Genomic DNA, 10,240 nt, shown 5'->3' with positions numbered 1-10,240 from the left:
AACGATAACTATAAAGATAACGATATTAGCGTCCACACCAGCGGACGATATCATCTGATTATTCTAGGCATACAGTTGTCTGTCACTTTAAATTCTCAAACTTGTGATAGCAGGATTGATTCTGATTGGCTGTCAATGTTTTTATTGTTCATCAGCTGGTTTATTTTCTAAAACCAAAATAAAACTGAACACCTCAAAATTACATAACATAACAAAACAAACAAAAAACAATATCTTTCAAAAAGGTCTCTTCAGTATAATGGATAAATAAAATAATGTTAAGTAAAATTAAAAAGCCGAAGCCTTCTTGCACTGGATGTGCTGGTTTGGGCCTCATTTGGGCCACATGTCCTCATCTCATATATAAAACACCTGTGATTCATAAATGCTTGCTAAGGAACTCGCATTCACATAAGTACAGTAATTAATTACATTTACTCCAATACTTTACACCTCTGCTCTGAGGCCCTGATTCCATCTGGTAATGAAATACATTTTCGGTGATCCAATCACAAGTACTCAGAGGTAACGAGTAGGTTTGCGGTGTGGTCACATGCCTGCTGTCTACCTGCTTCTGTGGTTTCAGTGTGAGCACAGGCAAAGGGTGAACCAACTGCAGGGTAAGGCTAAGAGCCTAATGCTAGCGTAATCTATTAAGTACGCATATAATAAACCTGTATTTTTAGGCAAGTACCAGATACGGGTGTCACGAAAAAAAAAAATTTTTATACGGCTGAATTTGTATTTAACTTGATGACAATTTAATAAAAACATTGTAAGTTTTTACCTGATGAAAGATTTCACGAGTGTGTGGAATTGAATCAGCGAATCACCTTTAGTGCCCACCACTTGTGATCAGATCATCTTCCAGGTAGAAATGAGGCCTAGCGGTTTCTGGAAGCCGGTGGGATTTGTCCCAGTCTAGGTACGGAAGACTATGATGAAACCATTCAGGAATCTAATTCCATTCCAAAAGCACATGCCTTGTAATTGGATCAGACATCAGTTATGAATTAGCCCTCGGGCAAAGAGTGGGTCAAGTACGTCACTCAAAAGTGCTGCGAGGTCATCTTCATGTAGAAAAGAAACACTAATGCTTTATTTCCCTTATCTGTTGATGATTGGAGCAGAAAATATCACAATAATCCACATGTAATCCGCACCACTCCAATCCATTAATTAAATTACTATGAAGTGAAAAGCTGTGTGTTTGTAAGACGTTTAAAAATTCAAATCGCCACTTCTGGCTAAAATATAAGTCCATAATCCATAATAACGCTTCATCCAGAGAAGAAGTCCATCTCCTGTTGTCCTCTCACTTTAAAATCCACCTTAGAGCTGTTTTTGGCTATTTTCATCTGCAAACATTGCTTGATCTATGCAGATTTCGTTCCTGATTCAGATGAGATGACTTTTCCATAGAAGAATGCAATATTATGGATAGAGGACTCACATTTTAATGCAATGAGTCATGTACTGGTGTGGGAAAAACAATCCCACCAAACAATGTTTAACATGTATTTTACTTGAAATATAAAAGGTTACAGATATGCAGAGGTTGAGATAGTCAAAAGGTTAAATGCTTTAGGAGAAGTATGTATGAACAGCTGTGAAGAAAGGTTAGTGAGATGGGCTATCAGGTAATACATAACTAATACTGTGATGAGTTATTAGTAAGGTAATGAGGAAGTTGTGTAATACATTGTTTTGCCCACCTGTTCTGCTTTTGAAAAAGTGGCTATATGGTTAAACCACCTGTTGGGGAAGATCCTCCTGAAGTCAAGGGAGAAATTCAAGAGTTGATTTGGTTCAACATCCACTTTTCGTAATTTCGTAAACAAATCGTAATTATATTTTTATTTAACTTATTCAATTTGAAAGTGTCCTTTAATATAGCTATTATTTCATTCTAACAAAAACGTAAAGGAGTTTATGTAGAAGGTCTCCTGAAAAATCCAAGTCAGATTCTCATAATTTTCAGCCGCATGCCACTTCTTTTTCCTGTTTCTGCACTTTGCTTCACGAGGAACCTATGGGTCATGGCTAAGAGGCTAAAATTGCTCTCAGATGTTGCAGAATTAAAAGGCAGACAAGAAATTATTTAGTCTTAATCTACCATCTCCAGCAAGCATCTTCAGACGAGTTTCTGATTAATGTGGGGTATGACCAGTGCTGCAGGCTGCAGACATTTTTTTATTTGATTTTAATATTTTCTGTTTTAATTATAGTTAAAGTTCTAGTAATTCTGTGGCTTTTTTATTTTAATTTTATTTATTTATTTTAGTTTTTTAATGTCTACAATAAGTTTAGTTTAGTTATTTTATAACTAAATTAATTAGTTTTATAACTAATATAAAATTAAATTAAATGTTATTAAATCTTTAAGGTTTTTATTTTTATTTTAAAATATTTTTTTATAATAATGTTCTCCGTGGAGGTATGTTGGGGATGATGATGCTTTGTTGTCACCTACTAACGTGTAAAAGAACCGCTGTCTTACTGCAAGTAATTATGAAGTTTATTAAGTTAATTTTGTTTATGTGTGTGTCTCACGGAACATTCTTAGTGTCATCAGCAATCTCAAACATGCGAGTGCAAATCATTTTACAAATAGAAGTTTAAATATTTAGCTACTTGCCATTTTAGCCTTTTTTTCAGTGCACTGTAAAAAAAAAAACTGTGACATTTAAAGAAAAAACTAAGAAGAAACATGTTATTTCAACAAAAAAACATCTAATATGAATTGTCATTCAGGGAATTCTGGGAGTGTCAATTTACGGTTTGTCACTGTAAATTATACAATGACTTTTTTCTTTTTCACTTCCAAAAACCGTATTTTTATCAGTATTTTACTGTAAAATTACATTAAATGTAATTACATCTATTCACCGAATATACTATGGAAACTTACTGCTAACCAGTTAACAGGTTTTTACTGTAGCATTTTTACAGTCTTTTACTGTTCAAATCACAATCATTTTTTACAGTGTGGCCTACTGTTGATACAGAGACTTTTCATTATTTATTTATATGAATCCCTTCCAAAAATCTGTATTACGTTATTTCTGCCATAGAGCATAAAAGGTGAACTTTTAGGTGAATACCTTTTCCATATAACGAAGGGGAATAAGGACTGCTGACAACAACAACCACAGAAAAAAAGCATCATAAAAGTTACTGTAAAACATCAGAAGACTAGAAATACAATCACATCTATGATTATTTTATTTTTATTTATTTATTATTAATTATTTATGGTCTTTTTTTTTATTGAGTTGGACAGCCCCGTCCTCATTCATTTTCATTATACTGTAAATTATATTCATATCATAAATAAGGGGTTTCTTGTGTTGTTTGATATTAAGATATTACCTCTATATGGGTAAGCTCTGGGTATCCATTCAGGTTTGGCACAGGGGGTGATTTCACAAAGAGCTTGTAATAAACACATATGAATATGTATCTCAATGTCTGAAGACTATGGCTAGGTCTTGGTGCCCGCTGTGATTTCTGCAGAATCCCTGCTCAACAGATCGTTATCAGGCTGAGACGTCAGTATTAGTTATCATCTGCTAAGTGATGCAAAGCCCAAATATCAAGGTGTGTTATCACTGGCACCCGAAACCAGGATTCAATCACTTTATGGTCAATTATGGGTGTAATGTAAGTTAAATTCAGCAGGAATGTAAATAAATGAAACTGGACTGGCCACACAAGCAGCCATTGATTAAAAACCTTGCAAAAAGATTCTCAGTTAAAACTATACTGAACTACAATCTAAACCGCCATCAAACAGCAAACCATGTGAATTACTTGATATTTACAATCTCTTTTTACATTCGTAACTCTCTACAAGTCTTTTGTGTAAGCTTTTATGCCTCATACCGGCTAGCAGCAGGGCCCCAACATGACTGTTTTTTCAAGATTCATTTCCCTGTGGGATCCATGTGGAATGAGGATTTTAATCCCATGCTGTACATTCCCATGATATGTGCAAGGTTGTCCAAGATATGTGACTTCTGACGTACCTCTGCTTTCAACTGACTTTATTTCTATGATATCTGTTTGACTTGTTTTCTGGTTAACAGGGAAGCAGAAAGAAGGAAAAAACATGCTAGTTGAAATACAGATAGAGAGCCAGGGTTTAAAATTTTCCATTTTTTAATTATTGAACCATTCTTTGATTATTCAATTAGCAGACAAATTTGAATAAAAAGTACAGTGAAAAAATGTCAGGATGTCGTAGTTATAGGAATGTTCCCATTATGCTTAATGACAGCAGAATAAACAAGAGCTGACATGAACAAACCCGGATGATCGTGTTCTCCAGCGTGACTTAAGAAGTAAGCAAGAAAACTGTCTGTACTTTTTTTTTTTTTACTTTCAGTTAATTTGTGACCTAGAACATGATTTTAAATATTCATTATTAATTTTACATCATAACATTTCTCAAAATCACAAAATATGATTGTTCATATTTTCTTTGTGGTCTCAGACTTTTCGACCCCACTGTAAATTCTTTATATTTGAACTACAGTTTTACGTGCTATAAAAAGGATAAAGAAGATTAGAATAATATTTATCTTATATTTATCTTATATAAATGCTTACCACTACTATAATACTCTTAGCACTATTTTTCATCATTAATATTTTTCATTATTGTTTGCATGATTTGTTCAATTGTTTGAATTTTTTTTATTTTTGAAGTAAAATGTATAAAATGAGACTTGACCAACACACAGTATACAGAGAAAAAAAAGGTTTATGTGGAAACGTGTTGACAAGTAAAAAGACCTGAAGGCCAGATGTCAGAATCTGATTGTTACCACATGTCAGGGATGGACGGCACACTTTTAAAAATAAAAAGTAGTATAAGATGTTTGGACAAATTGCTTTGTCCCACACTGTTTATAGTATTGGAAGGTATGTTGGAGATTAAATCAATCAATCATCTGGCATCGCAGTTTCAGTTCACACAATATATCATCTAGCTCTTCTTTGTAAATATTTGGGATGCTGACATTTATAAGTCATTTTGATACATGCTAACAGTTATTTTATCTGCTAACAATGCTTTACAGAATGAATATTCAAAAAATTCAGGTAAATTGTATGTAAAATCATTTCTGAAAAACTGTTTGTCAGCAATTATGTTTGAAACATTCAAAGTCAGAATTCTGTCTGTCAGTCAACAAAAGAGCAGTGTTGAGGCCAAAACATGCACTGGATATAATTTACTGTCACGCATTTTTTAATAAACATAGTTGCCCCCCGCTGGACATGAACCACTCTTATGCCCAGTTGAATCATTTTACTAACAGCTCTTGTCTAAAGCTGCATTTTAAACACTGGAAACTCCAGTGTGGTCCTTTGATTAATGGGGACTGCTGATAGAGCATGTAATTGATGTCTCTTGAGGTAGGAAAAAACTTTGTAATGAGAATAAAATGTTGAAAGAAAGAAGGATTTTTCGGAATTAATATCAGACCTCTGTAATTACCAGACTTGTCATTTATTGGAGCACGTATTAGTAACCGATCTTATTTGATAAAGTGCTATTGGCATTCAAAATAATGTTCTGCCGCGTGCGTGCGTGCGTGATTTAATGACATACACATGAGAACTGATTCAGCTGTGACAACACATCAGTGCGGCGTTCCAGCGGGTGGTGCCTCGCAGGCTGATAGGTGCTCACTATAAAACCTCCAAGAGCGCAACTGAGGATGCTGTTCCGTCGCGCTCCACTCTTCTTTCAGCCCACAAACCTGAAAACACTACAGAGAGGCGCATTCATGTGGGGATAAGCCAGTGACGAAGAAAATGTTACTTTTCACTGCAGTTGGATCACTCAGCACTTCTGCTCGGTCCTGGATTTTAAACTGACTTTGTTCACGGAGACTATCTGGAATAACTGTGATGGCCAGGGTGTCATTATTAATACATCTGGGAATTTTGCTTTTTATTGGACTAACAGCCGCAATGGCGAACGGTGGGTTGCACCGCATTTCACATGCAGAAAACTTGTACAGTTATTGGACTAAAATCATTAATTAATAATTAATAATTTATCATAAAAAAATATGTACTCTTAAGCACACAACATTTTATATATGTTAAAGTTTGCACAATTGGCGCCACTGTCACACGAAATTCAAAAAGTGATTTATAACATTAGTCTTTATTGACTTACTTTTCGAAAGTGTTCGCAATTTAATGACAGCGTAAAGAATATTGTTTACCTCCTACTAACGCGACAGGTGAAAATGCCCGCTGACCAGGCCCGGATTGGCTAATCGGGAGCACAGGGAGGATTCCCGTTGGGCCGGTCTGTTTTTTGGCCGCGATGGCCTGTGTTGTCATGCCACTGGGTTGAAATATGGATGCTGTCAATAGACTGCCTGCACTCATAGCAGCCCCACTCTTTTTATTTATTATTTTCTCGCAGCCCATATTATTATGTTCACCAGACCATATCAATAACAAATTCTCAATTGATCATTAATCATTCTTTTTGCGCAAATCATTGTTTTATTTGTGAAGTAGGCGTTTGAGGAAGGCTTTATGACTAAGCGGAATCCTTCACAGTCCGCGATTTGATTTGGCCAAATCAGTTCAACTTGGACCTCATTATTGAAGTACAAACCCAAGCACCAGAAGCAGCCCACACTCTCTAAGTTTTCTTTAATTGAAAAATATGCATTTTCATTCATTCAAAGACTATACGGTTGCAATGATATTTTAGTTCAAAACTTTAAATGCCATTGTTTAAAATGCTTTATTGACTGACGTTTCATAGACCTTCAGTTGTTACGCTTTCAAAATTGCACCTCCTAAATTATATAACGTTACACTTGTGAAGTCACAATACGTTATTGGTACAATTTACCCAAGCCGATGACATTTTTTGTATGACATCCAAAACCTTTATCCAAAGGTTTAAAACCTTTTGTTTCGAATTTCTTCGGGGGTGCTAGACCTTCATCATTGGGTTGTGACCCCACTGCCTCAATAGCTCTTTCTCACCCTGAGTAAACCTAAGGCTTGACCCTTAAAGTAGCCTACTTTCGATTCTGTAGCCTATAATGTCACCCATATTAGGGTAAATTGTATTTTTGACTTTAATAAATGCTTACCACATGAAGTAGGCCTAGCCTACCTTTTTAAGTGAATGGACGTGTATGGTAACATGTAAAACGAAATATAAATGTGTAAAACGATTAATCGAAATGCGTGTCAGATAGAAAGGCGTTTATAGGGTCCTATTAATGCTGTTGCAACATGAGATTATTTTAATGTATAGAATTGCCATTTGTTCTAATTAAAGCATTTTCATATGCAGGATTTTCCTCGTTTCGTCAAGATGCGCTCATGAAAAACAGCGCGGAGGATTTAACCAAAGTATCAAGTGCGACTCCGAAGCAGTTTGGTGAGTCTGGATTAAAACCCGGAGCGGGTTATTTCTGCCAGATTCTGAAACCTCGGAGAAGAGCCAAGAGATGTACGTGTTACTCGTACAAAGACAAAGAGTGTGTTTACTACTGTCACCTGGACATCATCTGGATCAACACACCAGAGTAAGTTTCTAAGCTGACTGACTTGCCCATGAAATAATAATCAACAGGTGCTGAAACCCGTGAAAGGTTTTTCTTTGCAGAGTGGGATAATTTTGGACGGATTTACTGTGCCTCTGACTTTTAAATTAAAGACAGGGTTGCATTTACGACTGCTAAAACTTTGATTTAAACCGCCTTTATGTGGCATAGCATAGCATAGAAAAAACAATAGTGAATACATGTGACAACATATTTATGAATATTCTTTATTAAAACACAAATAGGACATGAAGACAGCAAAATTAGTAATTAATAAAACTTAATGTGGCAAGGGTTTCTGGATCGTAACAATGAATATTACTAAGCAAATGTGTTCATTGAAAATCCATTTAACATATTTAATAAGTGCAATGTAGTAAAAATGTACTCGGAATCAAGTGTTTAAGAATACAATGGTAAAGATGCACGTGAAGCTTCATCCCACTGTAAAAAAATTATGAAATAATCAAACCACTGTCTACTTAGAAGAAAAATGGAAGAAGATTTGGTTGCTAAAATGAAAAACAGTGAACATTTAACTGTATTCGATTGTTGTCTTAGAAGCAAAAGTGAACTATTACATTTGGCAGTCTCAACAGAGACACGTGGACAAACATTCTCCTTTCTGTCAAAACTAAATTATTTCTGGCCTGCCTCCTTCTTTATTACAGATAAGATTGCAAACTCCTTGTGTAGTTTAAACAAGTCACATGCATCAATCTTATCCCAAATGTTCATAATAACAATTTATTGCACGTGATTAGAGAAACTTATCTTGATTAAGAGTTGTTGGGGGACGTGTTTCAGCTTCTGCTACAGGCTCCGTCTTAGTAAACTACTAGAACTATATGTTACCAACTAAAGTTGCCATTTTAATGTGTGGGGGGGGAAATGTTATATATGAAATATATTAACTTTTAATGAAGAGAATTTGTCATAAGTCATGTTTGTAAAGAAGAACTGCAGCTTTAGTATATTACTTATGTAGGTCAACATAGCTACAATAATTCTTTGCACTTTAGAGTAATTAATATTCTCCGCCACTTGTCTAGGCACTTGTCTAGCATATACGACTGGCTAAAGAGAAAGGGCTGAGATCAAAGAGATGCTTGCATGACAGGATGTTTGCAGGAGTAACTCTTAGCAGATGAGGCCCATGGCTCCCTGAGTACAGCTGTTCAGATTTACTGAGCCTCAGAGTCTGCTTTATTAGTTTCCATACAGTATAAATAAGAGTAATTTACTGGTGTTACCAGAAAGGTGTTACCAGAAAAACACAAAGCCTAATCAACTATTGGGTGGCCTGCAATGAGTTGAAATGAAATATGTAATCAAGGTTAAACAAAAGCAAACTATGCCTGTTGTAAATGAAGAGTCTTTGTGTCCACACTTTTGAGCTGAGATGTATTTCTTAATGAAACGCAGGGTTATGTGTTTTATTGTATTTGTTTTTCTTACTGTCAAATATTTTTATTTATTGATTGATTTACTTACTTACTAACAAACTACTTTTTCTAACTAAACTTGGTTGCCCATTAACAGAATTTGTACATGAAAGCTCTGGAGATTTCAGCAGAATTTAAGCAATCCTTTGTACATCATCCGTCCCTTTTGTGTGTGTTTTTTTTTTTGTTGTTGTTGCTAATTTAATAATGCTAACTGCTATCAAGACAAGTTCAGTTCTCTTAAATTGATATGTTTTAAATCCATGCTTCTTGGTATTTGTGCGGTGAGGTTGGGATTCCCAGCACATCCATACTCCATACTCATATTTTCTGACCTCCGCGTTATGCATGGTTCAGTGTCACATTTCAGACCTCTTGGCAGATTGTGTATGTAACCTGCTCTGCCAGTGCAAAAGAAATATCAAACTGAACAGGGTGTTGAAACACTGCACAAAGACTCTCAGCACACATTAAAACCTCCTGGTTTAAACTTCCAGCTTCTGAAACTTTAAGGTGAATGGAGACGTAATATACATTGAATATTTGAAACTGTTCACTGACCAGTCACCATCATGTAATGTGTTTAAAAGACTTTGTTAAAATACTTCTTGAACAATTCATTTTTAAAAAGTGCTATACAGAAAACTCTACATTGCAACATTGGCTTATTCTAAAAATATATATTCATATTTAATACAGCCTTTCATAGTTTGATACATGAGTATTACGTTTCCTCAAGAGTATGAAAAATTTACGAAGCAGACAATAGGAAAATTCCTAGCTTTCCTCAAGCATAAAATAAATCTTGTATTTCACAACTAACCAAAAGGTGTCCATTTTAAATGCCACATTAATACACATCCTACTGTATGAATAGTTGTGATAAAGAGTATATGCAATAAAGTATCTATTTATTCCACTAACCAAATATTTTTATGATACAATCTCCAAACTGAAACAAAGAATCAAGTTTTCTTCCCATTTCAAACCATTACAAGATAAAATATCCTTAATTTATTCAGAACATGAGCAGTGAAAAAAGCACATATGGCAAAGATGAAACAGGGGATAAAATACATACAGTTCATTAACTGAAACGGATTGTACTTGTACTTACTTTTCATGGCCGACATACAGGTCATTATGTATGTAAAAGTCCTGTACAGATTCTCTGTTTAATATTAAATTAAAACCTTTTTT

Source organism: Sinocyclocheilus rhinocerous, unplaced genomic scaffold, assembly GCF_001515625.1.
Source record: "Sinocyclocheilus rhinocerous isolate Xijiao unplaced genomic scaffold, SAMN03320098_v1.1 scaffold1449, whole genome shotgun sequence".
NCBI lineage: Eukaryota > Metazoa > Chordata > Actinopteri > Cypriniformes > Cyprinidae > Sinocyclocheilus > Sinocyclocheilus rhinocerous.
This window is presented reverse-complemented; position numbering follows the sequence as displayed.